The sequence below is a fragment of the Pelophylax lessonae genome (assembly GCF_965119305.1).
Source record: "Pelophylax lessonae genome assembly, chromosome: 1".
Lineage (NCBI taxonomy): Eukaryota > Metazoa > Chordata > Amphibia > Anura > Ranidae > Pelophylax > Pelophylax lessonae.
The window spans coordinates 89,685,826-89,709,640 of NC_138768.1; the positions used below are offsets into that span (position 1 = coordinate 89,685,826).

At 45.0% G+C, this 23,815-nt stretch overlaps 1 protein-coding gene across 1 annotated transcript in view; it reads left to right on the plus strand.

Annotated features, from left to right (window-relative positions):
• The window catches only part of NNT (nicotinamide nucleotide transhydrogenase), a 245,293-nt gene that overhangs the window by 139,701 nt on the left and 81,777 nt on the right, over positions 1–23,815 (plus strand). The gene's annotated exons all lie outside the window — the stretch shown is intronic.

Genomic DNA, 23,815 nt, shown 5'->3' on the forward strand with positions numbered 1-23,815 from the left:
ATATATATATATATATATATATATAATCCTGTTGCCAAGTTAATACCGATGCCTAAAGTAATATCAAACCCTCCGTTTTTTAGCACTTTCAGCAGTTAATTTAATCACTTAACAAGTGTACAGCTTTTTCTTTTTTTTCCTTACCTGTGTACCCGTTTAAGTTGGTGCCATGTCTGGTACCTCAGATTGCCTGTGTCAGCATGGCTCTATTCTCTTGCAGAATCCTATGGAGCCCCTCATGCATTCAGAAACTAGAGGTTTTGTTTTTCCTGCACTGTGTGCATCAAAAGAAACACACTGCCCTAAGATGGCAAGGTATGGGGGAAGTCTGCTCTTCCCTCCTCCTGCAAGCTAACAGACAGACTAAATTAAGACTGCATTGTCCACTGTTACCACTTTCCTGTGAGGAATAAAAAGTCAGGGAAGTAGCACAGAGAGCAGGAGCAAGCAGCTTTGAAAGTTGTAAACTGAAAATGCTGGGGTAAGGATCTTAACAAATCGTTTACCGGAGAATGTTTTATTTTGCTCTGTGTATTAAGCTAAAATACACTTAAGAGTTTAAGAGGGTTGTAAAGGTAAAAAGACCTTCTCCAAACAGGATCCCCCCCCAGCCCCCCTAAATATTTACCTGAGCAAGCGCTGTGCCCGACAGCTGCAGCTCTCTTCACTCTCTCTCCTTACTGGACATGGAGGCCAGTGGCTCCTGCTGCTGTCAATCACAACCTGTAAGGAGGGGGCAGGGCCGAGCTGGCTTATGGACACCCACATTGTGGCCCCGGGATTGAGCCTGCACGAGTGCTTTGCTACAAAGGCACTCTTGGGGGGGGGGGGCGTGTTGGTACAGGAGCACCAGTGGGGGACCCCAGAAGGGGAGGATTGGGGCTGGTCTGTGCAAAACCACTAAAAAAAAAACAAAAAATGTTTACAATCACTTTTAATGATATTTTACCCTTTTTTGACAAGGGGTCAGTAATGTCTAGATACACTGGACAAATTAGGCAGTGCCATTGAGCGTAGGTTAATATGAAAATACCTTGAACTAACATGCATACTTAAATAATTTAGGACACTAACAAATTTGCAAAAATGTACCGTATTTTCCAGGGTATAAGACTACTTTTTAACCCCTGGAAATCTTCTCTAAAGTCAGGGGTCGTCTTATACGCCGGATATCGTCTTATACGCCGAATCAGAATATGCGGGTGGGGGGCGCTCAAAAACATCCGGGGTATGGAGAGAGCGGCAATGTGACCAGATGCATCGGGAAAAACATGCCTTTCAGCTGTCTGACCCGCCCGCCAGCCCGCTCGCTCGCCCGCCCGCTCTGGTATCTTACCTTCTTATCAGCGTCCATCCCTGCGTCTCGCTCCTGAGGCCTGAAGCGGTGTAGGTGCGCATGCGCGATAGAATCCGGCGGCGGGGATACCAACTCTGACAGGGAGTCCTGTGTCATAGACTACGGTACAAGCAGGGCAGGGGCCAGACAGGTGAAAGAGGCGGGTTTATCTGGTCACATCTATTATTACCAGATAAAGGGGTGTAAATTAAGTGGAAGAAAATAAATAAAATGTTTCCCAACTGTATATACGGTACAATATGGGCACTGGAAGAGGGGTAGTCTTATACAGAGAGTATATATCAAAATCTATATTTTAACTGGAAAAGTTGGGGGTAGTCTTATACGCCGGCAAATACGGTAACATGTCTTTTGTTCTTGGAATACCAAGGGGTCAGCATTTATTTTTGTACTGTGGTACTGGCCTGTAGATGACAAAATTGTGGAAATCCCAGTGGCTGTGAAGAAGCCTTTATGTTCTTGGCCATATGAACATGTTGCCCAAAGTTGACCACACAACCTGTAGAAGTTAGCTTAAGCATCTCTTATGGAAGTTATGAAAACATTTTTCTCTATCGCTCATTGACAGACGTAGTCTTCTTGATTCTCAAGAGCTGGGTTATGTTGTCTCCGCAGGAGTAGGACTAGGCAGAAAGACAAAACGTTCTGGCTCCACCTTAGGGGCAGTCCCTGAGGGTATATCCTCCCTCTCTCTGCTACAGGGAATCAGTTTTTTTCTGTCTAGTCAGGAGTAAGGACCTAAGCTCCTTGCTGGGATCTTTTGGTCCTGGCAAGACTTTTTTTCTTTAAGAAAAAGACATTTTTTAGGTAGTTTTCTCCAGTGTTTTTTTCCTGTGAGATCTTCAAGCAAAAATGCCGGACTGGGCGACACTTGTGGTCACCCCAGCCGGCCTACGAGCGCGTGCAGACCATGGCATTGCGCTTGGTCGGCCGCGACATATTCAAGTAAGTATGCGGGGCCGGGCGACGGGCTGGATGTTGAAATCCAGTGGTCACCCCGGTTTCTGCCTAAAAGCGCGTGCAGACCAGTGCGCTGAGTCGGCCGCGACGGAGTCCCAGTAAAGGGACTGACTTTGCGAGTTAAAAGTCTCGCTTGGACGCCAGGTACCAGAGAGTCGAGGCGTCCACAAACCCCCACCTCGGTGGAGAGGGTATTGTGAAGAGAGGGTGCCTGTCGGTTCGGTATGGTGAGTAAACGTTCCCTTTTTTCCTCATTATGAGGCAGTATATATTATGGGCCCCTCCATATATGGTCAGTATATATCTGATACTTACAAGTCCCCCTTGTAATACAGCATGTGTTTGTGGGAAGTGGACTTGGTTCAAGAGCTAACACTCTACCCAGCAGACTGTAACATTACAGCAGACATAGGAGGTATAATCCTACCTTATGTGCAGTATATCTCTGTAGATCCATATGTCACCTCTTAGCAGAGTGCAGGTGGATGTGCTGGGAAGACGATATCGGCGGTCCGCCGCCATTTTGCCGTAGACCATATACATGTATGTCCTCAGGTCACGCCGGCCGCCATGTTTTTGGAGTCTTATGTCTCTTCTATGGGGGCGGCCATGTTTTGTGAGCCCAGCTTCCTCGTGGAGGGCTGGGAACGCCGGAAGGCGTACACAGGGGGCGGAGCCACGCCTTCTGCCCGGGAAAAAGCAAACAGCTCCTTCCAGTCTGTGTAAGACAGACGCTGGCTGCAGTTTGTTGGAAACTGCACTGCATCGGTTGGTGAGCCTTGGGGGTCCCTCTCTCTCTCTCTGGGATCGAGAAGCAGGTACTCTGAGGGGCGCTATTGCGCTAGGGGGAGACACACAAAAAAAAAAAAAAAAAAAAAAGAAAAAGTTTTTTTTGTTTTTGCTGGCAAAGGTGTCCTGTATTAACATGGACCCTGCCACTCATGTATCTCCTCCGGATCCCCTCGAGGGGTCTGCGGGATCCTCCAGCACCCCATTGACAATTGAATCTTTGTCAGCTATTATGGAAACTTTTGTGTCCCGGGTGGAAGTGGCTTGTCAGGGACAGGGCGCAAGAAAGCGACCCCCGCCTAACCCCTTATTATCTGAAACCTCGGATTCAGACTCTGAGCCTATTTCTGCAGTTGCAGGTACTTCATCTGGTATTGGTGTCTCGGGTCCTGTCTCTTCAGACAGTGAGGAGGATGTTTCGGCATCCGCCATAGCCCGAGAGGAAGCGTTGGTAAACGCACTCATTGTATCCGTTCAAGAGACTTTAAGGTTACAGGGTATTCCATCAGAAATAGCTGAAACTGAGATCCCTTTTGGGACTAAAAAGCGCATCAAAGTGGCAAAGGTTTTTCCATTGCCCAAATGTTTTGGCAATCCAATCGATGAAGAATGGCGTCTGCCAAAACGCACCTTTAATATTTCTAAACGCATTGACAGGCGTTATCCGTTTGAGGAAACCCTTATTAAGAAATGGACAGAACCACCTGTGGTGGATTCACCTATTGCTAGATTGAATAAAGCCACGGTTATTCCTTTAGAAGACGCTCCGTCTTTTAAAGATCCAGTGGATCGCAAGATAGAAGCTATGTCTCGCACCATGTTTTCCTTGATTGGATCAGCTTTCAGGCCAATAATTGCTATTGGTCTGGTTTCGCAGGCTGTAACTGAATGGACCAAGTGGTTACGCCGGGACTTAGAAGAAGTCCCTCAGGCGGTATCAGATTTGTTGGAACAAATGATACAGGGGTTACAGTTTGTATGTGATGCGGCGTTAGACGCCACTCCATTAATGGCGCGAGCATCAGTCTCAGCAGTGGTTCTCAGGCGTACACTGTGGCTAAAAGGTTGGTTAGCCGACCAAGGTTCCAAAAAAGCATTGGCTAATATCCCCTTTTCAGGGGAGCGTCTATTTGGAGCCAACTTAGATGAGATCATTAAGGATCTCACGGGTGGAAAGAGCACCTTTTTACCGCAAAATTTTAAAGGTAGAGGAACTCGTCAAAGACGAGGGCCTTCTTTTTCTGCTCACAAGAGGTTTTTTCGTCCAGCGGGTGAAAAAACTAAGTCCTCCAAAGCTCCTGCAGGAGGCGTCAGGGGTCGTTGGTCGGGCAAGCAAAAGCCCGCCCCCTCCAGACCTGAAGATAAACCATCCAAAGCCTGAAGGTGCGCCCCCACCCATAACTGGGGTGGGGGGACGTCTTCGCCGGTTCCCGGATCCATGGCTTTCCAGAATCCCAGACAAATGGGTTTGCGAAGTCATAAAGTCAGGGTACAAGATCGAGTTTCGATCTCTCCCACCGGCGCGATTCTTCCCTTCCAATATCCGTCTATCCGCAGATCGTTTAGAAGATCTGCGGAGAGCAGTCACAGATCTACTACAACAAGGAGTGGTAGTCCACGTTCCTTGGACAGAACGGTTTCAAGGGTTTTATTCAAACCTGTTTACAATACCCAGGAAAGAGGGCAAAGTGCGTCCAATTCTGGACTTAAGAGCACTCAATTCTTTCGTCAACATAAGAAGATTCAGAATGGAGTCCATTCGCACGGTAGCAGCCTTCCTGCATCCAAGGGATGTCCTAGCGTCCATAGACATCAAGGACGCCTATCTTCACATTCCCATTTTCGCAGGACATCAGCGTTTTCTACGCTTTTCCGTAGAGGAGAACCACTATCAGTTTGTGGCGTTACCTTTCGGTCTCGCCACGGCTCCGCGGGTCTTCACAAAGGTGTTGGCCCCAATGTTGGCACTTCTGCGCCAAAGAGGTATATCGATTCTAGGTTACCTAGACGATCTTCTGCTTCATGCAGAGTCTCCTCAGACCTTGCTACAAAACATAGAAATTACTATGATTTCTTTACAGGAATTCGGGTGGCTGGTGAACCAGCAAAAGTCATTTCTGGTTCCCACCCAGAGGCTCGAATATCTGGGTCTAATTCTAGACGCAGTCAGGACGAGAGTTTTCCTTCCGGTAGGGAAACTTCGAAAGATTCAATCAGCAGTCCAGTTGTTACTGTCCAACAGCTGGTCTTCCCTTCGGACGTGCATGAGGGTTCTGGGGTTGATGGTGGCTTCATTCGAAGCAGTCCCATTTGCCCAGTCCCATACCCGAATTCTTCAGCAAGAGATTCTTCTCAGATGGAATCGGAATCCGGAATCCCTGGACAATCAGATACGATTGAGCAAACAGACCAGAGAGTCTCTGGTTTGGTGGCTTCGGTCTCCAATGCTCAGCTAGGGAAAGTCATTTCTGCCAATATATTGGACGATAGTGACCACGGATGCCAGTCTATCCGGATGGGGAGGAATTCTTGGTCAGTTATCTGTCCAGGGACTTTGGTCCCCGGAAGAATCCAGATTACCGATAAATGTATTGGAACTGAGAGCGATCAGACTTTGTCTGATTCACTGGACCGAGCAGCTCCAGGGCAGCCCGGTTCGGATCCAGTCGGACAATGCCACGGCCGTGGCTTATGTCAATCATCAGGGGGGCACCAAGAGTGTCCAAGCGGCCAAAGAAGTGGCTTGCATTCTTCGCTGGGCGGAACGATTTGTTCCAGCAATCTCTGCGGTGTTCATTCCGGGGGTGGAGAATTGGCAGGCAGATTATCTCAGCCGTCAGACCCTGGATCAGGGGGAATGGTCCCTCCATCCAGACGTTTTCCACCAGTTGTGCCTACGGTGAGGCACCCCGGATGTGGATCTGTTGGCATCACGATTCAACAGGAAAGTTCAGAGATTCGTGGCTCGCTCCCGCGATCCTCTAGCAGAAACCGCAGACGCACTGATCGCCCCGTGGGGGCAATACCAGCTAATATATGCCTTCCCTCCTCTCGCGTTACTGCCAAGACTTCTTCGCAGGGTAGAGGAGGAAGGAATCCCAGTAATCTTGGTAGCTCCGGACTGGCCTCGTCGAGCTTGGTACGCCGACATGGTCAGACTGGTGGCGGACGTTCCATGGAGACTTCCTCTCAGGGAGGATCTACTGTCTCAGGGACCGATCTTCCATCCTGCTTTACGATCGCTGGCTTTAACGGCCTGGCTATTGAGACCCAGGTGCTGAAGGACAAAGGTTTGTCAGCTTCAGTTATTCCTACTCTAGTTGAAGCAAGGAAAGCGACTTCCAGAAAGATTTATCATCGCACATGGAAGTCCTACATTGCATGGTGTGAACCTTTGGGGTTCCGTCCTCGGTCTTATTCGATTAGTCGAATATTGGCTTTTCTGCAACAAGGGGTTGAGCAGAAACTGGCCTTGAGTACTATCAAGGGTCAGGTCTCAGCATTAGCTATCTTCTTTCAGAAGCCTTTGGCTACTCATTCCTTGGTGCGGAATTTCATCCAGGGGGTGCGACATCTGGCTCCGCCAGTGCACGCGCCGTTACCCCCCTGGGATCTTAATTTAGTGTTGTCGGTTCTTCAGAAACCTCCCTTTGAAGATATTAGGGAGATTCCTCTACCCACGTTGTCCCAGAAGGTGGCCTTCTTGGTGGCTATTACTTCTGCACGCAGGGTGTCAGAACTGGCCGCATTATCTTGTCGTTCACCATATCTGGTGGTTCATAGAGATAAGGTGGTTCTTCGTCCGAATCCATCCTTCCTACCAAAAGTGGTTTCAGAATTTCATCTGAATGAAGAAATTGTATTACCTTCCCTGTGTCCTAAGCCCAGTCATCCTCGGGAATTTGCTTTGCACTCCTTGGATGTGGTCCGGGCGATCAGGGTATACTTGAAAACGACAGACTCGTTTCGCAAGACGGATTCACTTTTTGTGATCCCAGATGGACCCAAAAAGGGGTTGCCTGCATCTGCCGCGACCATTTCCAGATGGATCAGACAGACGGTAGTGCAGGCTTATTCTATTAAGGGTCGGGAGCCCCCGTTCCCTGTTAAGGCGCACTCCACTCGGGCACTTAGTGCGTCATGGGCCTTTCGCCATCAGGCGTCAGTGGTCCAGGTGTGCAAGGCGGCTACCTGGTCGTCGGTGCATACCTTCTCTAAACATTATAAAGTTGATGTAATGGCATCGTCTGATGCCTCATTTGGCCGCAAGGTTTTGCAGGCCGCAATTTGAGGAGACCAGTGGTCTACCTCGAGGGTTTTTTTCCGTTGGAAAATTTTTTCTTTAGCCTCATTCTTTGTTCATAATGAGCCTTTAAAACTTCTAGTTTGGCACCGGTTGGGCCTTCTAGATTGGATTTGATTTTGTCAATCCCACCCCTCATTTGTGGCACTGCTTCTGGATGTCCCAGCTCTTGAGAATCAAGAAGACTACGTCTGTCAATGAGCGATAGAGAAAAATGGATTTTTGTAAGAACTTACCGTAAAATCCTTTTCTCTTAAGCTCATTGACAGACGTAGTACCCGCCCCTCTATCATTGAGTTGGGTTGGGTTAAATTCTCTGTACTGCTTTAAACAGAACTGATTCCCTGTAGCAGAGAGAGGGAGGATATACCCTCAGGGACTGCCCCTAGGGTGGAGCTAGAACGTTTTGTCATTCTGCCTAGTCCTACTCCTGCGGAGACAACATAACCCAGCTCTTGAGAATCAAGAAGACTACGTCTGTCAATGAGCTTAAGAGAAAAGGATTTTACGGTAAGTTCTTACAAAAATCCATTTTCTTTAGAGCAGTTTCAGCCCACTCCAGCCAGTGATTGTTGACATCACCACCATTATTGAGTGCAGGGGAGAGGCGAGAGCGCTGAGAACGGATGGGCTAGTTAGGTTTTGTGATGGAACTGTCCAGCACCCAGCTTGGGTACTTCTGCCAAGATATAACTTCCTCCAGTCTGGACATAGGAATCTGATATTATAGCTGACCATTCAAGACTAGCTGACAAATAGCTTAGATGCAAACTAGAACACTTTATTTAGAACTCACACAGAATTTATGTACCAAACAAAATTAGATAAAAGCTTGATCACGCTCTCCTAAGTGATTAGCACATCTAAGAAACAGCCAACATAAACATAATGCTAATTCACCTCTTGTAACTAGTAGCTGACGGTGATTTAAAAGAGAAGTATGGGGTTTATTTTCTTTTCCCTATTTACACTTACCTAGGTGGATGCAGCAATCGGTCCGATGCGGCATCTGTCCCCCGGGGCCTCTACACTGAGAACCGAGCGATCGAACACCGCCAATCTATCGGCTCTCACAGCTCTCTGCTCTGCCTCCTCCTCGCTCACTGGAGTGCTGTGATGTGGAGGGGCGGGGAGCGGCCGGCTCAGGCTCTAAGCGGCTCGCTGAGAGGCTGAGCCGGTTGTCGGTCCAGGCACCTGGGGGATCCCGACTCTGTGTTCATGATGACAGTGCCTGGACAGACATCTGTCACAGGAGGGCAAAACAAACTGTACTGCTGTGATCCATAGGAGATGTACAGCCAAACAAGCTTTGGCTGTACATCTCCTTTAATTAACATGAACGAATTAACAACTAGCCACTTAAACCAGCCTAGGTGACCAGACTGCCTGGCAATAAAGTTCATTACACATTATCATAAGTATAAACACAGAGATGAACAGACAGACAAAAACAATAAGTGACTCCATTAACAATGGGAGAAACACTTAGGAGGCACACAACAGGAGAGACCTACTTATAATAAAAAAACACATTATAGCAGGAGACCCCAGTGGTTTGAGCTGATTACATTCAGATCTACAGTCATTGCTGGTTTGAGGCATAGAGACCCCAAATATGTCTATGGAACCTCCAGTTCCCAAAGTCTGTGTTTTAGGTTGTCATGGACTTGAATCCAAAGCAAGACCACTCTAAGGGTTCCCCAAGAATACACCTCCCAAAGAGTAGTGTTCCTCTAAAAGCCAGGGCCCATAGTCGGTAGCCAATAGGCCACCCTGCAGTCCCCTACTAATGTCCCTGTCCTGGTTAGGTTTGTCACAGGTTTAGCCTGAATTTCTACATTAAGTCAATAATTTAATTCAAAGGCCCAGACCTGCTACTTAAATGGAATCCCAGATGCATTAAATGGGTTTCTTTAGTGCTTATTGCTTTATGTGCATTGTTTATGATTTTTCTTCCCAACTGAAGACCACATTCACAGTTTGAATCTTGTTCATTTGAGAAATGTATGCATCCTGCTCCTTTGAATTTTTCTTTTTTTCTCGAAGTCTGAAAATGTCAATATTAAGTTACAACACCCCAAAACGGTTTGCAAATCGCAGAGCAATTGACAGAATCGGATTGCATAGGTGTGAACACCCATGCAATCTGATTCCAGTGTGGGAAAAAGAGTCCTGTGCTTTTTTGTGTGGATTTAGTGTGATTTGAGCCATACAATGACTGGCTCAAATTGCACCGCACAGACATTGTGTGTGATTTGAGTAGCAATGGACTGAGATTCCCATGTGAATCACATGCGGTGTCCAGCACCGCATATATGTGAATCAAGCCTTAGAAAATCGAAACAACGGTCTGAAAATGAAACCACATTTTCCTAGTATATGGCCATCTTTACAATGCTTCTCACCTTGTGAGTGGGAGGTAAGGGTAGTCCCAATTAGAAGAGTGGGAGGTAAGGGTAGTCCCAGTTAGAAGAAGACCGGGTGGGGGGAATTACTTTTGTAAAAGACACTCCAAACACAGGAAAGCATAGGACCGGTAATGACATCATTCTGCCTAGATGCCTCGGTGAGGCTTAAGTGCCGTCACTCAGGTTGATTTTAGGGCCTGTTTTTTTAATGAGAAAAGGAGCTGCATATTGTTAGTTATTTATCCATGGAGGCTTGGGAAGTCTCAGCTAGGTGCCCTTTAAATAGTAATGTCAGACAGACAACTGGATGCAATAAATGGTGCTCCAGGTGTTGTCTATAAGTAGGTTTGGGAACAATTTTTTCCCCACATGTGTTTTAACTTTTGCTGATCTTTCTGTGCATGAGGTAGAGCTTGTGTTCTGGCGCCATGGACAATTCGTATTCTGCTTTCCCTGCTGCCACCCAGCTTCTAAAAACGAGCCCTATGAGACATACGTAGCTGTTCTACAAATAATATTCACCTTTTTTGTTTTTCTTTCCGGAATGCTGCTATGATTTTGTTTAGTTTTTTTTCAAATCCTGATTTTTGTGTGCGGCTTTTAATAAGATGTTCTGGTTTTCCTTGTATTAACTGTCAGATAATATTAATGTCAGATAATAATTTTAGCTTGCATAATTTCAGGGTTTTAGAGGAACTCAAGTCTAAACAAAAACCTTCCTGCAGTTACGAATAGCTTGACTGTTTCAATCTCTACATATTGCGTATCAAATAGTGCAGCGCTAACAGATAACTTAAATAAATAAGTTACAAAAAAATCATTGGTGCAGTGCAATCAAACAAGACCAACATATAAAAAGTCCATAAAGGTCATGAATCCCAGACATGGATCAGATGTGGAGAATGAAAAAGTCCAAACAGAGGGTGAGGTCCCAAGATGTGGTGAGCAGAAAGGAAAACACCCGTGGTGAATGGATAAACGTGGCTGCTTACCAAAAAGAATGGGCCCCCAACTTAATGGACAGGCCACTCAGGATGGACTCCTTCCTCCACATAAATAAGCCAGGATCGCCTCCGAATACTCCTTAGGTCTCCCAGGTATCACACAGAGTCATAAAATGGCTAGTGAGTAGCTCCGATGTTAATGGTGATAGGAAGGAAAAGGAAGGAAACCATAGCGTAATCTAGTACTAATCATCACTCAAATTTATTTAGATTCTACTTACATAACATAAAACAAATATGGGCAGTCATCATAAAATCGCGGCGTCCCGCGGTAGTGGAGTGAGCCGGCGTCGAGAGGGGCGTGACAAATCTCTACATATTACCTGGTAATAATTCTGCCAGTAAAACTTGGATGTTATTCTGCTGTGTCTTTGCTTACTTTTACCATTGACAGCTCTGACATGCTGAGTGATGGCGGTCTGGGCCCAGAACTTCTTGTTTTTCAAAATAATTCTTCTTGTATCTGACATGGGGGACCTCATAGATGTACTTACCAGTTTTTCACCACATGAAGTTTTTATGCGATTACCTTTTTTAAAAGATCCACTTCTTTACACGTCTTTTGATCCTAGGCTTGTTCACCAAAAACTTTACTTCTTGGCTTATTCCTGTCTACCCTTTGCTCCCCTGTCTATTGGGAGCATCTTATGGGCCAATAGTAATGGATCACCTAGTACGACTTATCCTAAAATGTCTAGGTTTAGCCCAAAAGTTTTAAAAGTTGAGCTCCTAAGGTTTTTGTTCTTTCTTTCATACAATCATAATAGCGCCTGTGAATTTTTTCTGTGCTTGATAGAGCACTCAGATTAAACCCAGCCCTCAAAGTAGCTTACAGTTTAATTTCCCTTAAGCAGTGATATGTACACTAGGACTAGTTTTGGGTGGAACCAAGTCATCTGTACAAAGGATAGAAACCCAGGAAAATGTGTAGAAAAGTCACTGTCTAGAACACAGGTGTCAAACACAAGCCCGCGGGCCAGATGCGGCCCTCGAGGCCATTTCATGTGGCCCTCGCACCTCTCCTGCAGCTGCGGCACCCCCCTTGTCTCTGCCCCCACCTTGTCTCTGTAGTCGGCAGCAGAGAGGACAGAATTCCTTGACCAGATCCTGCACTCCTCGGTGCCGCTGCAGAAAGGCTCATCTTTGCACACCCCCCCTTCTCAGCAGTCCGCAGCAGAGAGGAGGGCAGAACTCCTACTGCAGATCCTGCACCTCTCTGTGCAGCTGCAACACCACCTTGTCTCTGCCTCCCCTGGTTTCAGCATTCAGGAGACTCTGGTAGCTGACTCCAGCCCTGCTCTGGTTCTCCTCCAGGCCCTGCACTTTTTCCCAGATCCACCCGCTTCTTCCTGGCAGCAGCACAAGGTAACACAAGGTAAAGGGGTGCATTGTGATGTAAGGAAGGGTGGGTGACTCTTGACTTCTGAGGTTGGGGGGTTCTTGACATCCCATGTAAGAGTGTAAGCAGGTGTGGGGTGCTCTGGACATCTAATCCTACAGATGTAACTGGCCCTTTGAGGGCAACCATTATGCTGATGCGGCCCGTGATGAAATTGAGTTTGACACTCCTGGCCTAGAATAAGGTTTTTTTTTTAAGTAGTATTAAACCCACAAGCAAATATTTATTGTAGTATAGCTTACTCATTTTTAGATGGTGATGGCTGCGTTGGTTTTCTTTTTTAGGCTTTCTTTCTTTTATTTTCATCTGATGATCCAGCCAGTACGTCTGTTGTTTTTTAAAAGAAAAACCTCTCCTAGGTGTATCCATTTACAGTTATATATTTTGTAGGATATTTTGTGTTTTGTGTCTGCTAGCAATGATGTTAGTGTATTTGTAGCGAAAATATAATTTGAATAAAAAATCTGAGAAATCATTGGCATAATTTTTTTTTTTTTTTTTTTAAATTATAATTTTTATTGTAAAGAACTCCAGAGGCAGATGTACAATCTAATGGCAACAAAATGACAGTATGCCACAAGTGACAAACGAGATAAGATACAGAGTCATAAAATAACGGATGAATGAAATGAAACCTAAAGGTGGTGCTTCTACTCTTTTTTGGGTGTCAAGCTTCACTTCTTCTGGTTTGCCCAAGATCCCAAAATGCCAAATGTGAATAGAGGCTAACTATAAATAGGAGTCCATAGTACAGAACATCAGCTTAAGTAATTAGCGGTGAAATCAGGACTGTAGAAAGGATTTTCTGTAAGATAATGATTCTGATACAGAAACTCTGGTGGGAGTAAGCTTAGGTCTCTCTGACCTAGATCCTTGTTTTAAACGTGGAAATGTAAATAATATTTGAAGATGGATAAAAGTCAAAATGGGGTGCAATATAGTAGTTAAAGTGGATGTAAGCCCTCACATATACCAAGTGAAGTGAACAGCCACAGATGATACACAGAGATTAAACAAATCTCCCTACATACAAGCTTTATTTGTATATCTGCAGCTTTCTCCATTGTTTAGAAAGTGAACATTGTGTTTGAATTTTTTCTTCCTGTTCCAGCACTGGGGGTGGAGTCTTGGCATACACTGTGTGACAGCTGATTGGAGTAAAAGCACCCCCCCTCCTCCACATAGGCAGAGGAATGAAGAAACATGCAGAGCTGTGCTGGGAATAGACCAGCTCTCTGATAATTATCTCTATCCACCCACCCGACACAAATTTTGTGTTGGAGATCTTGTCAGAAGTTATCATGCTGATAACAGAGGAATGGAGCAGCAGAAAGCCACAGGGCAAAGGGTTTTGGAGAGAGATAAGTAAACACTACAGATGTATGTGCCCAGGTCCAATTTCATGAATGGGGTTTACATCCACTTTAAGCAGAGGAAATGGAAAAGGGAAGCAATATAGCGGTTAGGGAAAGGAAATAAGAGTTACCTAGGGAAAAAAGGGGCATGTGAAATTTGGAGGGCGCGGGAAGCTTGCATCAGAGGTGTTGATAGGGAAGATGGGACCGAAATCAAGGAATGGTTAATTGGTAATGTCCAGTGGAGAACCAATATAGGGTCAAAATAGAGTGAGAAAGTCTCTAGCAGGTCATTACAATAGGAGGACGCCATGTTCAAGAGTAGAGCAGAAATCTAGCCAGCTACATAAGTTTTTTTTCTAAATTTGTATTCTTGGTCGTAGTGGGAAGCTATAAGGTCTTGCATTGTTTCATTGATATGTGCGAACCAATGACATGGTGGGTAATATTAATTCTATAGAATCGGCATGCAGGCTCTAGCAGCATTTAGTAGGTGAATTAAGAGCCTTGTATCTCTTGATGGAGAGCTGGTTGACAAGTAGGGGATGAGAGGGGATCACAATTAAGAAGAACATCAGTTAGTTTAAAGTATATCCTCTTAACTGAGTTCCAGAACAGATTAAAAAGTGGGCCAAAACATATAAAGAAGGGTACCACAGAGTGGGGAGCTCCGGGGGTATATCTTGTGACGTAGATTTGGAGTGTGTAAGTAGTCTATAACCCAATTTTTGAAACTTATTGAAAATGGAGAACCTATGCTAGTAACAGTAAATGATCTTTCTGGTTCTGTGATGGAGAACACAGCAGCATACTTTTTTTTTCTTATTTTTTTTTTTTTTTATATTGTATCAGTCCAGTGCTTTTACAAAATGTATGGTTTGGAGGGTCTTTAACATAGTCTGAAAACTATAGGGGGGAAACGAGCAAAAAGATTACATATGGCCATCTGAGTTTAAAAAATGATGCACATAACCTAGCAGTGAAAGGGTTATTTTACAAAATGTTATACTTTTTAAAACATTTTTTTTATATTGAACCCATAAGAGATGTATGTTAAAATACAGTCCTATAGTGACCATTTTTTAAAATTTGTTTTTACTAGTATCATCATGTCAGGGTTGCTTATGCGACATAAAACACAGCCCTTTCCGAAAAAGTGATAATATCCTGTGCTCTTGAACGATGGCCTTTGAAAGAATAAACTAGATTGATAACAGCTGTATGTGCCTTGACCCATTCCTCTTCCTTTATTAGTATATCAGGACCTGCCAGCAACAATTAAACTTGTCGGATTCTGCAAACCCCAAACCTACCTTCATGAAACGTATTCAGCTACTTCAAGTTACATGTGCTTCTGGTTTTCTGTTTCCCACCCCACACACTCTGTTTTCAGGTGACACATTGATCATTTTTTTTTAAGGAAAATTGGTTCCTCATGATGTTGGATAGCAGAGCAAAGACAGGATTCCCACAATTAGTGTTTGAATTTCACGTTAGAAACATAGAATGTGTCGGCAGATAAGAACCATTTGGCCCATCTAGTCTGCCCAATATATCTGAATCCTATGAATAGTCCCTGGCCCTATCTTGTATGAAGGATAGCCTTATGCCTATCCCATGCATGCTTAAACTCCTTCACTGTATTTGCAGCTACCACTTCTGCAGGAAGGTTATTCCATGCATCCACTACTCTCTCAGTAAATTAATACTTCCTCATATTACTTTTAAACCTTTGCCCCTCTAATTTAAAACAGTGTCCTCTTGTGGTAGTTTTTCTTCTTTTAAATATGCTCTCCTCCTTTACCGAGTTGATTCCCTTTATGTATTTAAAAGTTTTTATCATATCCCCTCTGTCTCTTCTTTCTTCCAAGCTATACATGTTAAGGTCCTTTTAACCTTTCCTGGTAAGTTTTTTCCTGCAATCCATGTACTAGTTTAGTAGCTCTTCTCTGAACTCTCTCTAGAGTATCTATATCCTTCTGGAGATATGGCCTCCAGTACTGCGCACAATACTCCAAGTGAGGTCTCACCAGTGTTCTGTACAGCGGCATAAGCACTTCTCTCTTTCTACTGCTTATACCTCTCCCTATACATCCAAGCATTCTGCTGGCATTTGGTGCTGCTCTATTACATTGTCTTCCCACCTTTAAGTCTTCTGAAATAATTACTCCTAAATCCCTTTCCTCAGATACTGAGGTCAGGACTGTGTCAAATATTCTATATTCTGCCCTTGGGTTTTACGCCCCAGGTGCATTATCTTGCACTTATCCACATTAAATTTCAGTTGCCAGAGTTCTGACCATTCTTCTAGTTTTCCTAAATCCTTTTCCATTTGGCATTTCCCTCGAGGAACATCAACCCTGTTACATATCTTTGTGTCATCAGCAAAAAGACAAACCTTACCATCGAGGCCTTTTGCAATATCACTTATGAAGATATTAAACAAAATTGGTCCCAGTACAGATCCCTGAGGTACCCCACTGGTAACATGACCTTGTTCTGAATGTTCTCCATTGACTACAACCCTCTGTTGTCTGTCACTGCCTAATCCACTCAACAATATGGGAGTCCATGCTCAATGACTGCAGTTTATTGATAAGTCTTCTATGTGGGACAGTGTCAAAAGCCTTACTAAAATCTAGATATGCAATGTCTACTGCACCTCCACCGTCTATTATTTTAGTCACCCAGTCAAAAAAATCTATAAGATTTGTTTGACATGATCTCCCTGAAGTAAACCCATGTTGTTTTTCATCTTGCAATCCATGGGATTTAAGATGTTCCACAATTAGGGTTTTGCATTGGTCCAGCACTCCATGAGTTTAATAGTTTTGCAAAAGTCAAAGCTTTGTAAATATTGGTGCTATGCTGATATTAAAGAATATCATGCCAGATTAATTCTAATAAAATTTGTGGGGGTTGGTGATTTTGTGTTCAGGTGTCCTATTTTTCAATTTCATTAGCTTTGTCTAGCCCTAACAGGTAGCCTTAAATTACAGATTTTGCTTTGAGTTAATGCTTGTGGGTTAAAGGAATCCTGTTATGAGTGACACAGAAGCCACCATTGATGACATAACCACCTTAACCACTTGCCGACCGCCTTCAGTATATATACTGCGGCAGTCAGCTGCTTCTGGGCAAACCGACGTAGATCTACGTCGCTCGCCCAGGAGCCTGTAGGGGGTGAGCGCGCGGCCGAAGGCGCGCACCCGCCCCCGCTAGTTCACGGGCATCCCCGATGTCTGCCGGCCACTCGCGATCTCCCGCTGGAGAGGGAGAAAGGCAGACGGCTGATGTAAACACAGCCGTCTGTCATTCTCCCTGATGTAAGTGCAGAGACTATACGATCCTGCTATGTAGGATCGTATGTCTCTGTGGTTACATCACTAGCCACGCCCCCACAGTTAGAAACACGCCCCTAGGGATACATTTAACCCACTGATCACCAATAAAGTTAACCCCTTCCCTGCCAGTGTTATTTTGACAGTAACAGTGCATATTTATAGCACTGATTACTGTAGTAATGTCACTGGTACCCCCAAAAATGTCAGTCAAGGGTCCAATCTGTCCGCCACAATGTCGCAGTCCCGCAAAAAAAATCGTAAATCGCCGCCATTACAAGTTTAAAAAAAAAAAAACTAAAAATGACATAAATCTTTCCCGTAGTTTGTAAACGCAATAACTTTTGCGCAAACCAATCAAAATACGCTTATTGCGATTTTTTTTTTTTTTTTTTTACCAAAGATATGTAGCAGAAAACAAATTGGCCTAAAATGTTAAATTTAGATTTTTAATTTTTTTTTGGGGGGGGGGGGGGGAGGATTTCATATAAAAACAAATGTGAAAAATATTATTTTTTTTTAAATTGTCGCTCTTTTTTTGTTTATAGTGGAAAAAATAAAAATCGCACAGGTGATCAAATACCACCAAAAGAAAGCTCTGTTTGTGGGAAAAAAAGGACGTAAATTTAGTTTAGGTACAGCGTTGCACGACCGCGCAATTGTCCGTTAATATCACGCAGTGCCGAATCGCAAAATAGGCCCTGGTCTTTGAGCAGCCAAATCCTCCGGGGCTTAAGTGGTTAAGATACCTATTGCCTAGCTACCTTGCGATCTGCTTACTTCATGTGGATCAGCGACTTAAAAAGTATTGAAGCTAAAGTGTTATCAAAATAGCCAAGCAACTAGTGTTTAAAGTATTTCACTTGTCAAAGGTTTTCTGTAAACCTCAATTTGGTAAAATCTCCTAGGAACTCTGAATCTCTTGGGGTTACCTGTTGGGGGAAGAGGGGCACTTACTAAAAGTTGAAATCTTAAATCCCCTACAGAGGTCAGAAACTCTGAAAGACTGCGTTTGTTTATTGGGGAGCCTACCAGCATTCATGGTCAGTTCCATGAGGAAAGACATGTATAGAGTGGCACTTACTGAAAGTAGACATTCTAAAACGCCTAAAGAGCTCAGGCCCTCCAAAACACAGCATTTGTTTAATAGGGAGCCTACCAGCTTTCATTGTTAATACCATGGGGGCAACATCTGTAACCAACAGGATTCGAGCCAGTAATCACAGGAGCTGGTTTGCATTTCCATTACAAGCAGAGTGTTTAGGAGGGTGAGATTCCTCTCAGGATAAGAGGTGGAATGCAGGGATCTAAAGGTGCCCACTCTACAGGATACCTTTTTAGCCTGTGCCTTTTTCTTGTGGACTGGGGGGGCACAGGAATTCATATACAATCAGGTTATTCTTCCTCCTAGTTTGGAGACAGGCAAGCAGAAAATAGTAAGGCTGCCTTCGTAAAACCTCTCTCTTGCTCAAATTGCCTCAGTACACTGCTGTTTGAGCTGGTTTTTAACTAGAAGCTGTCTGTACAGTATTCTGTTTCTCTAGCACTAGCTTTGGAGCTCATACCCGACTCTACTGGGCTGCATGTGTGGGCCTAGTCTGACCTTCAGGCACTGCATAGTGGCAGTTTCCAGACCTTGGTGTACTGTGTTAGCAGCGGACCATTTCTAGTTCTAGAACCGTGGCACATTCTCCGCTGTGACACTGTCTCAAGGCCAGTTGGGCAGAAGCACCAGGAGCTACCGCTTTTGCACCTGGTGTACCGGTTTACAGTGGTGAGGATTAAGGCTGAAGAACAGAGTGCTGAATTCCTCTTCTGGGTTGAGGAATGCATTATGTTTTCTGCCATTCAGGGCTAGAGAAATCACAATCTGGCTGCTACTTCTGAAGTGGGTCTCTGTTCTGTTTGCACTGTCCACCTACAGTGTCTGGTCACCTCCGGGTGCCTAAAACCCTCATCAGCACCAATTGCCTAGGTTTGTGAGTAGAGTAGAGACCTTGCCTCACATTGAGCCTGGTTGCATTACCTCTGTGCTGAAACTATAGGGCTTCACTAAACCGCATAGAGGGCAGTCTCTCTGCCATGGGTGACCTCAGCTATACCCCCTATTGGTTCTGAGGGTGTTTACCTGGTATCCTCACAAGGGACTAACAACTGTAATCCCGAACTTAAACCCCTCTATTGTTAGAGGATCTTCACCATCACCCGAGTCTTCCTTGGCTTCATCAGATGAGGTCATGTCCTTCCCCATGTCCACAGGGACTTCCATTCAGGGCTGTTCATTTATCAGGCCACATTGCCCGCAGAAGCTCCAAGTGGCACTTTCTCTCTCAAAATCTGTCTCTGACCCTCCAGAGATCCCAAAATAGGCCAAGCCTTTTTCCCACTTTTTTTTATTTTCCAACGGTCTATATCTGAAGACATTGTTCTTGAGGCACCACGTCTCCTGCTATTGCAACAGGATTATAGGGGGTTTCATCAGACTTTATAGATTCTGTGTATTCTGCCCTGAATCTGGAGGAACATCTTGCTGTTCCAGGCAATGGACCTTTTATGACTCTTACAGCAAAGATCTTTCTGCCACGCCCATTGATTCTTTCCTTTATGTGACTCAACCTTGTATTCGCCCAAATATGAAACACAAGTCTTGGGTGGGATAAACCTTTGATTTACTACCTCTTCTTTGATCACTTAACTTGGACACTATGCAGTCTTTTCTGGGCTGGGCTGGGCTTTAAACATGTTAACTAGGTGTGTGGCCCTGTATTGTTTTGGTGTATATTTGGATACTGGAAAATTCATACATAATAGTTTTACATTCTCTTTAGATCTGCTTCATCAGTATTTATCTCTCTTGACAGTTCTGATATTGTAATATGTAAATCAAAGCATTGACATATTTAATCTCTAGATTGCTAAAAGATGTAAACAGAATTTTTGCCATAGGAGAGCATTATTCATCTATCCGGCGGTTTAGTAAAATTACATTATTTTGATGGTTCAGTACAATTGTAATTTCTAAAAAAAATTATACCCCAAACAAAACCATTGAGCATCTAACCTCTTGTCTGGCATTTCAGATACTTTTGAAGTCCTGGTGTCCTCATACTCCTTTTGTAGAAACCTTTCCAAGTGTCGATTCATACACAGCATATTTTCTTCATCTTGCTGCTAGCTTAGTTAGCTGATCTGTCTAGTCTTAGTGGAAGTCCTCTAGCAGATTGGCTAGCTATTTCAGAGAATGGGAATTGTTGGGTACCCAAGTTTTGTAATGTTTCAACAACTCCAGCTTAGCCTAAAATGAAAAAAAAAGTGTGCTTTTACTAGCAATGATTTGGGGTTAGGTTAATCTGTGATTTATATAGAAAAATCTGTTGCAGATTTTTTTTTTCCTTTTAATTGGTGAATTTTCTAAAATAGAGCTCAATAGAAGTAACTTTGAAAAAATAAATAAAACTGCTAGTAGGTAGTTTTAGACATGCAAATGATTATTATTTTTATTATGTGTACACCGTAATTTGCCAGGAATAGATCTTCCTGTGCATGCACAGTGAAATAGCCTCATGAGTAAGAGGATTCTGTCGTTCACCTTACCTGGTGATTCACATCGATAAGGTGGTTCTTCGCCCGTCTGTTGTTCCTTCCAAAGGTTGTCTCTAATTTTAATTTGAATGAAGACATTTTGTTGCCTTCCCTGTTTCCCAGGCCTAAACATCCAAAGGAAATTGTCTTGCATGCCTTGGATGTTGTTCGGGCAATAAGGGTGTACCTGGCAGCTATGGAGTCTTTCCGGAAGCCAGACTCTCTCTTTGTGCTGACGGATTGACCTCCAAAAGGGTTGTCTGCTTCTTCTGCGACCATTTCCAGATGGATCAGACAGACGGTGGTTCAGGCTTATTCCATCAGGGGTCAGGTTCCTCCTTTCCCTGTCAAGACGCACCCTACTAGGGCACTTGGTGCCTCCTGGGCCTTCCGTCCTCAGGCTTCATTGACGCAGGTTTGCAAGACGGCCACCTGGTCATCGGTACACACTTTTATAAAGTGGATGTGTTGGCATCTACAAATGCTTCTTTTCACCACAAGGTTTTGTAGGCTGCTGTTTAAGAGGACCTGATCCTCTTTGAGGATGTGTCATGTTTTTCAGGTGGGCTCCAGTTGTTTGGCTGAGTCTCTGTTGCCTGGTTGGCTAATGTTTAGCCTTGAGAATTTTTTTCTTTTTTATTATTTTCTGTTTTTGTGAGAACTACAATCAACTGCCGAACTGGGTGGTGCACTGGATATTCTACAACCTTATGGTCTCCCCAGTCCAGCCAGTGAGCACGACCCGATCTTAGCTCCATGATAGGTCGGCTGCCACATAGCCCTACTGGATGGGGGCTGGCCGGCGAGTTAAACGTCTCGCAAGGACACTCTGGCCCGATGCACCCCCATTCCAAGATGGTGTGGTGGTCTACCTGGAGTAGTGCCCACCCGGTTTCCATGGTACGGTAAGTAGTGTCCCCCTCTCACTGGTGGCCTGTTGGGGTGGATGTGGATCCCTCCTGGGATGGTCAGCCCCCCCCCCCCCCCCCAGTTCCCGCCCTTCCCACATAGTGTCCCCACCGTTTCCTGACTCAGAACGCGTTCAGGGGTTTTACTCAAATCTATTCACTGTTCCCAGGAAGGAGGGAAAAGTTCATCCAATCCTGAACCTCAAGGTCTTGAACTGCTTTGTGCGTGTACTCAGTCTGTATGGAGTCCATTCGCACGGTAGTGGAATCCCTTCATCAAGGGGACCTTCTGGCCTGTATAGATCTCAAAGTGTTAGCCCCGTTGTTAGCGTTATTGCGCCAGTGGTGGATTGCGGTACTGGGGTACCTGGACGATCTCCTTCTGCGAGCGGTGTCCCCTACTGCTTTGCAAGACAACCTGGACATCACTGTGCAAACCCGGCAAAAATTCGGAAGGAAACTGAATTTCCAAAAATCTTCCCTTGTTCCTTCCACCAAGCTGGACTACCTGGGCCTGACCTTGAACTCAAGCTCAGCCCGGGTGTTTCTTCCAGGGGAAAAACTCCAGAAGTTGCTGAATGCGATTTGGCTCCTGTTTTCCAACAGGAGGTCATCTCTCAGGACTTGTGTGCAAGTGTTGGGCCTCATGGTTTCCGTCTTCGAGGCAGTTCCCTTTGCACAGTTCCATACGCGACCTCTGCAAAGGGAGATTCTTGCCAAGTGGAGCAAGAATCCAGTCTCTAGACAATCTGATCCTGTTGAGCCGAGGTACGAGAGGATCTCTGATTTGATTGCTTTTCTCTCCAGCTCTTGGGCTGGAAAAAAACTTTCTTGACCTATACTGGACGGTGGTCACTATGGATGCCTGTCTGTCCGGGTCGGGAGGTGTCTTGAAAACGGATTGTGCTCAGGGTGTTTGGACTCTGGAGGAATCCAGACTGCTGATCAATATCCTGGGACTTCAGTTGATCAGGCTTTTCTTGACCCATTGGATGGATCGTCGGCAGGGGGGCCCAGTTAGGATTCAATCCGACAATGCCAGGGCCGTGGCATATGTCAATCACCAAGGAGCCATAAAAAGCGTCCTTACGGCCCGGGAAGTTGCCAGCATTCTAAGGTGGGCAGGACACTTTGTTCCATCCCTCTCTGCTGTGTATATTCTAGGGGTGTAAAATTGGCCGGCGGACTACCTCAGTCAGCAGGCGTTGAACCAAGGAGAATGGTCACTTCACCCAGAGGTTTTTCATCAACTGTGTCTCTGGTGGGGAACTCCCGAAGTGGACCTGTTGGTCTCTCGTCTCAACAGGAAGGTACAGAGGTTTGTAGCAAGGTCTCGGAATCCTCTGGTCGACGCCACATACGCTATGATGGCCCCTTGGGGCCATTATCGTCTTATTTACGCCTTTCCCCCTTTAAAACTTCTACAGAGACATCTGCGAAGAATCGAGGCAGAAGGGATTTAAGTCATCTTAGTGGCCCCAAACTGGCCTGGCCGGTCTTGTTACTCAGATCTGGTATTGTTGGTCACCAACCTTCTTTGGACACTCCCTCTCAGAGAAGATCTTCTGGCTCAAGGGTCGATCTTCCATCCTGCTTTATAGTCACTGGCTTTAATGGTGTTGCTATTGAAAGCCAGGTGCTGAGGGATAGAGGGGTGTCGGAATCGGTGATTCCCACGCTGTTAAAAGCTAGAAAGTGTACTTCTAGGAAGATTTCTCATCGCCTCTGGAAGGCATACATTGCATAGTGTGAGGCTCGAGGGGACTTCCCCCGTTTCTTTTCGGTGGCTAGAATCTTGGAGTTCCACCAAAAAGGGGTAGATCCAACGCTTGGCCTTGGGAGCCATCAAGGGCCAAGTTTCGGCCTTGGCAATTTTCTTTCAACGCTCGTTGGCTACGCACTCCTTGATTCATACTTTTATTCAAGGGGTCCGCCACCTGGCTCCACCGGTGAGGTCTCCTTTGCCTCCGTGGGACCTCAAATTGGTGCTGTCTGTTTTTAGAAACCACCTTTTGAAAATATTGTGAGATTCCTCTGCTCACTTTGACACAGAAGGTAGCTTTTTTTTGGTGGCTATTCTGCACACAGGGTGTCGGAGTTGGCTGCATTGTCTTGTCGTTCACCTTATCTAGTGGTCCACAGAGACAAAGTGGTGCCTCGTCACTGTCAGTCGTTCCTTTCTAAGGTCGTTTCTGGTTTCCATCTAAATGAAGACATTGTGTTGCCTTCCTTGTGTCATAAGCCTAAACACCCTAAGAACATTGCCTTACATTCCTTTGATTTAGTGCGGGCAATCAGGGTGAATCCTTTGGTGACTGAGTCGCTTAGGAAATCGGACTTGCTTTTTGTCCTTACGGATGGACCTTGCAGAGGGCTAGCTGCGTCCACTGCGACCATTTCCAGATGGAT